The sequence below is a fragment of the Hyperoodon ampullatus genome (assembly GCF_949752795.1).
Source record: "Hyperoodon ampullatus genome assembly, chromosome: 3".
NCBI lineage: Eukaryota > Metazoa > Chordata > Mammalia > Artiodactyla > Ziphiidae > Hyperoodon > Hyperoodon ampullatus.
The window spans coordinates 147,782,618-147,789,862 of NC_136916.1; positions in this window are offsets into that span (position 1 = coordinate 147,782,618).

Sequence of the window (7,245 nt, forward strand, 5' to 3'; positions counted from 1 at the left end):
CAGACTCAGTAGTTGTGGCGCACGGGCTTAGTGGCTCGGCGGCATGTGGGATCTTCCTGGACCAGGGATTGAACCCGTGTCCCCTGCATTGGCAGGCAGATTCTTAACCACTGTGCCACCAGGGAAGTCCCAGGGAGAATTACTGATCATCAACTGAGTGCCAAGCACTTGTGGGAGTATAAAAAATTATGTAATCCATGTTCCCGCCCTCGGGAAACTTGTGGTCCATATGATGGTTCACAATGTAAAGCAAAAAATACTTGAGGGTGGAGTCCAGGCAGGACTGCCATGTACAGTTGTGCAAGCTGTGCCCTGAACCACGCTAGGGACACCACCCATTCAGACATCCTGTGCAACCAGTTTTTATACATCTGTCTTATGGCCACGGGGGTGAGGAGTAATCAATCAGTATCTGTTAAAAGATCAGGGGTTTGTGACGTGTCTATTGATTGGATCATGCCCAGAGAAAGAGCAGAGTGCCCATTAACACACCTGTAACCTGGATACTAAGCCATTTAATCTCTGCCAACTCTCCCCCCTTGCTCCTTCTCAGAAACCCAAAGTTCTACCTCCTACTGTGGATGTTTCCTTCAGGAAATCTTCTTGCTCTGGCCTCGCTTCCCTCCCCTCTCTTCCCTTATCCATTCTGTTTGTTCTCAGCAATATGCTTTTACAGATAATGGGAAAATCTCTTCCTGGAAGCTGCTAAACTTCGTCCTTTTCTCCATGTCTCCTCTGCCCCTACTCTAATGCCATAAAATTTGGAAGGCAGGAGGATCTTTTGTGTTATATTAACAATAGCTCAATAGCTGACAGCTATTGAGCACATGCTATGTGACAGACACAGTGGTTTCAATTACATTTCTTATTTAGTCTTCACAATAGCCTCATGAGATAGGTACTATTACTATCCTTATTTTACAGATTAGGAAAGTAAGGCTCAGAGAGGTTAAGGGATCTGTCCAATTTGCACAGCTGTTGATTGGTGGAATTGATATTCACACGCAGGTCTGAGAGTCTGGGTATTGACACCCAGCCTGGTTCTATGCCCCTAACTGTGGTGCTGTGCTGCTTTGTTGTGTTCCTTGTTCTGCCTCATCCTACCTCTCTACTTACCCTGCTTTTTGAGACCAGGAAGCTTCAACTAGAAAAGTCCTGGTAATTACATATTTCTATCCAAATTGGACTGGACTGTTTTTTTTCACAGACTGGATACGCCAAGCAACACAACAACCCAACAATAAGGGCTGAGGGAATTTACTTAAGGGGCACTGTAGCTTCAGCTCTAGCAAAATGAGCTGTTTTGCCACATTCTGAAGTGGCATAAGAATCCTTCAATCAGCCATTGCCCTTGACCCCAAAATTCTGCTTGTAGAAAATTATCCTACAGAAATATGTGTTTGAGTGTGAGAAGGTTAGATGTAGAAGGATTTTCACTGCAGCACTGCTTGTAGCAGTGAAATGCTGGAAACAACCTTAATGTCTATTAATAGGTGATTGGTTATGGTGCATTTAAAAGAATGTAGCCATTTAAAAAATATGGTGGTGACATGCTATGAAAGTGGCCGTAGAAATCAGCATTCTCATCTTTTCTTGGAAATCATTCAAAAACAATAAGAAAAGTGGAGGGGAAAACCCACAGACAATATTTTTTGGTGAAACTCAAGGACAAATATAATTTGCAGACTGTAAAATATGTGAAAAGGCTGCCAAATTGCCTGATATGAGGCAGAAATCCCAAAAAAGAAAGTGAAGGAAGAGGGGTGAAATGTGACATGCAGGAGGGCTCAGAGGGCACAGACGTGAGACGGCTCCAGAAATATCTATACCTCCTAAAGGTGGAGGATGAAGCCTCAAGCAGTTATAGGAACTGGGTGAGCAAGGCTGAAAGCAGAAACCAAATGTCTAGGTTCACACCACCAGTGGAGGTGGGTGTTTAGGTTATCCATTGCTGTGTAATGAACTTAGTGACTTCTTTTTTTTCTTTTTTTCGGCCGCACAGCATGTGGGATCTTAGTTCCCCAACCAGGGATTGAACCCGTGCCCCCTGCATTGGAAGCACGGAGTCTTACCCACAGGACCACCAGGAATGTCCCTATGCCACTGAATTTTAAAAACTGAATGCAGGGCTTCCCTGGTGGAGCAGTGGTTGAGAGTCCGCCTGCTGATGCACGGGACGCAGGTTCGTGCCCCAGTCCAGGAGGATCCCACATGCCACGGAGCAGCTGGGCCCGTGAGCCATGGCCGCTGAGCCTGCGCGTCCGGAGCCTGTGTTCCGCAACGGGAGAGGCCACAACAATGAGAGGCCTGCGTCCTGCATAAAAAAAAAAAAAAAAGTGAATGCAGTAATTGCTTCTATGAGGAGGACTACAAAACAGAAGTACAAGAACACAATTAATTTTTAAAAACTCATCATTTTGGAACCTCTAATGTAATAGTTAATTCAGGTAAGGATCATCAATAGATCCTAAAACCTTTAGGTAAAATGTAATTGGGTTACAGAATATTCATACAGTGATAAAGTATCACCTTATAGTTTAATTAGTAATTACAGAGGGAAGATACCTTCTTTACTTTGGTGAAACCTGGCAGCTAGCCACCTTAACCAAGTAATCAAACTTGGAATAACTAATAGTGAGAAACCCAGACATTATGTGCTTCCTGATGGAATGCAATATCAAATGCACAATATAATTACAGCCAAAACTGTTTAATCTGAATCTAATGTCTTTAGACCTAGCTAGCAGTTTATTGGAAGTCCAAGTGTTAGAAACACAAATGAACTAATCAGACAAATATAGAATGTGGGACATTTTACAAAATAACTGGCATGTACCTGCTAATGCAGGGGGACATGGGTTCGAGCCCTGGTCTGGGAGGATCCCACATGCCGCGGAGCAACTAGGCCCGTGAGCCACAACTACTGAGCCTGCACGTCTGGAGCCTGTGCTCCGCAACAAGAGAGGCTGCGATAGTGAGAGGCCCACGCACCGCGATGAAGAGTGGCCCCCGCTTGCCACAACTAGAGAAAGCCCTCACACAGAAACAAAGACCCAACACAGCAAAAATAAATAAATAAATTAAAAATTAGCCCCGAAATTTAAAAAAAAACAGATGGAAGAGGTGAGCCTGGGGTGGGAAATAGGCAGTGCTTTTTTTTGGCCTCGCTGAGAGGCATGTGGGACCTTAGTTCCCTGACCAGGGATTGAACCTGTGCCCCCTGCATTGGAAGCATGGAGTCTTAACCACTGGACCATCAGGGAAGTCCAAGGCAGTGCTTCTTATGTGACAGTTCTGCACTGCTTCCACACATAAGTTCAGCTTCCAAACTTCTGTTGTTTTTGTTGAAAGGCATGTACTTTTTTTTTTATTATTATTAGTTAGTTAGTTTGTTTTTTTATACTGCAGGTTCTTATTAGTCATCAATTTTATACACATCAGTGTATACATGTCAATCCCAGTCGCCCAATTCAGAAAGGCAAGTACTCTTAAATGAGAAGTTGAGGGTCTGTTCTACATTAAAAGGGGATAAAGAGGCGTAGCAACCAATGCAGTGTATGATTGAATACTGGATTTAAAGAATATCTAAAAACATTTTGGGGGTAGTAGAGAAATTGGAATATGGACTATATAATAGATGATATTATGGAATAATTATTAAATTAGTATTGTGGTTATATAGGAGAATGTTCTTGTTTTAGGGGATGTAGGATGATGTTTTTATGGATGAAGTGTCATGATGTATGCAATTCATTTTAAAATGGTTTCTAAAAAGTGTTTGTGTATTGTGTGTATGGAGAGCGCAAAAGCAGATATGGCAAAAAAGATAACAACTGGTGAATCTATGTGAAGGATATATGGATGCTTACTGTATTATTCTTCCAATGTGTTTGTCAGCTTGCAATTTTTCAAAATAAAAAGTTTAAGAGAAAAAGAACACAGGAAAAGAGTTGGTGAGATAATCAGAGGAGATGAAGCATGGGCTGGCAGAGCTCAGGAAAAACTAAGTATCAGAGAGATAAAGATGAAATGGAAGAAATACAAATAATAGGCAATTAAGAAAACCATAATAAGGGACACAGAGGAGAGAAATGAGAATGGCAAACAAAATAGAAAGGAAATGAAGATTTAAAAAAAGAGTAGAGAGAAAATGATAGATATAGAATACAGGAAAAGAAGATTTAATATTATTCATATAATTGGAATTTCTCTAGAAGAAAACCAAAACAATGGAACATATCAAATAGGAACATGATTTTTGAAAATATAGAAGACTTTAATTTATATCCTGTATCAGGGCAAATTAACCCAGAAGAGTTAACTTAGAGATAATATCCTAGTAAAGTTGTTAGACTTCAAAGATGATCAATCAAGCAAAATGATCAAGTCACTTATAGGGGAGAAAAATGGAGCTTGCCTCAGAGTTCTCTAGAGCAACATTCACTGCCAGAAGATGGTGGTGCAATACTTAAAAGATCTTCAAGGAAAAAGTGTTACCCAAGCACTTCATATCCAGCCAAATTACCCTTCAACTGTAAAGACTACAGATAATCTTGAACGTGAAAGAATTCAGCGAATATCAATTTTATGAACGTTTCTTAAGGAAATAACCAGAGGATGAATGTCAGCCAACTAAGAGATAATTGAGGAAATTATGGAAAAAGCAAGTTTTGAATACATTTACTGTGGACTAATGCTAAATTAATTCTACACATTAGGGTGATTGAAAAGGGTGTAAAAATGATGTGTCCTGAGAATATATAAACACTGTAATTAGCAAATATTTGCAGAGGAAGTGAGAAAGTAGGTGAAAAGTAGAATAAGTTTACTGATTGCTACACCTTTAATAACTGGGAGTCAAAAAACATTCCTTAAAGCTGACAAACCAAGTAATAAAATAGCAGGTTTTTTTTTTTTTTAGCGGTACGCGGGCCTCTCACTGTTGTGGCCTCTCCCGTTGCGGAGCACAGGCTCCGGATGCGCAGGCTCAGCGGCCATGGCTCACGGGCCCAGCCGCTCCACGGCACGCGGGATCCTCCCGGACCGGGGCACGAACCTGTGTTGCCTGCATCAGCAGGCGGACTCTCAACCACTGCGCCACCAGGGAAGCCCCTAAAATAGCACTTTTAAATACAAAGATAAACTCTGAGAAAGATATTATTGACTAAAATCCACCAGGAGAGGAGAGGAAGGAAAGAAGAGGAAATGCGCTTACTTTGTTTTTAAATTGTTCATAGTAAGGAACTAATAGACATTTGTTAAATAATAGAAAACTAGAGGTATTAGTTAAAGTTTTCATTGTAAAAGTAACTTCTGAAAACTTCCAAAATTTGAGAATTACTCACAGCAACAAGGACACAGACTACATAGTAAAAGATTTTTAAAAACTATAAAAATAGAAAGTATAGTATAATAGTCACATGATAGAACTAAGGCTAACATATGTGACTTATCATTGAATGTTTAAATAGGCTTAACTCACCTAGTAAAAGAAAAAATAATTAAGACTGTATTCCTAGGCAAAACCGACCTTATGCTGTTATCAAGCAAATGACCCATCTAGGACAAAGTGTTTTCCAAAAGGCTGAAAATAAAAGTATGTATAATGCTGCATGAGGCAAATGCAAAGAAAAGAAAGCACAAGTCCTAACCTCAATATCGCATCAGGTGAAGATGAAGAGAGGCACTTTATAACATTCAAAGATGCAATTCACAATGAGCTTATAACAGTTATGAATGCCCGTGTACCAAATAACAAAGCACAATATTCATAAAGCTAAAATTACAGGAGATACGGAAAAAACAGACAAGCAAACAAATAGTGGGAGACTTTAATTCACCTCTCTCAATCAGTGATCTAGATTACCTAGAAAAAATAAATTGGGATGTAGAAGACCAAAATATCGTATCTGAAGAAACAGATACAGGTTCACAATTTCTTATCCAAAACCCTCTGTAATTTTTCGAAGTTTGGAAAGGTGATATAGTACATATATCATACATTATATAACATCCCAGTTGGGGTTTGGGGCAGTACCATAATCAAACACATTGATATTTCTGCAGTAAATCATATGATGAGTTAAATAAAGACTATAAATCGCCTCATACCAGTTCATTATAGGGTTTGCTGTCAAAAGAATTAGAAAAAAACTTTCAGATTTCAGAACATTTTGATTTAGGAAATGCAGAGTTGGGAAAGTGAATCTGTATTTGATTCTGTAACCGAGCGAGGGCTTGTGTGCTTGAGGCTCAGAAAGCCAAACTCTGACAGCAGGTGTTTGCAGCAAAGTAAGGAAATTTTTTTTTTTTTTTTTTTTTTTTTTTTTTTTTTTTGCAGGGCACTAAGCAAGGAGTGGGAGACAAGTATCAGACCCACTCCATCTTGGTCTTTGAGTTAGGGATGTTTTAAAGGGGAAGAACAAAGAAACTGGAATTAATCATCGTCTTGTGACATTTCTGTGATATTTCTTAATCGTGGTTTCGGGAGTCAGGATGTCTTTGGTTTACAATTCTCTGGGCAGCTGGTCCATGGCTTGAGGTGTCTGTGAGCTCATCTTGCCCTGGAGAAACAACCTGAGTTTGTACATTAATGGTGATATCTATAATAGCCATTTTAGTACATTAACGATGTTATCAACCACAGCAATCTCAGTCATCTGACTCTGGTTGATTAGTGTTTAGTTAGCACAGGATTGAGGTCAGAGGGGACAAGAAAGGGATTGAGGTCAGAGGAGACAAGCAAGGAAATAAAGTTTTGGATAGAGAGAGTAATCATAAACTCAATAAGGTAATCCGGTTCTATGGGGCTCAGTTTCAATTCCATATAGGGAAAACTTTTAACCTGTAGCTGTCTAAAAAAGGAATGAAGTATCTTGAAGTGCCTGTCACTGGGGCTGGGGGCAGGTGGGTAGGTGAGGTTCAGGCAGAGATGACCATTTTTCATGAGACTCAAGTATCAAGTATCAATCCAAACAGAGATTCTAGGGTTAGACTGGTTGGGGGAGGGGAATATGTTAGAGAAGGGGGATGAACAGAAGGGGTTCATACCATTGTAAGCATCGCCTGTTAGTTATAAGTCTGTTGTGGTTAAAGCAAAATGGTACCTGCTCAGTGTTGTAACATGTGGTTGGGAAATGTGTATACAATAAGGGCAAGCACTGTCTTTCAAACACTCTCAGAGGACTGATCTCATTACAAAGTAAATACGAAATGTGCTGAAAGGTACATGTGGGGTGCTGAAAG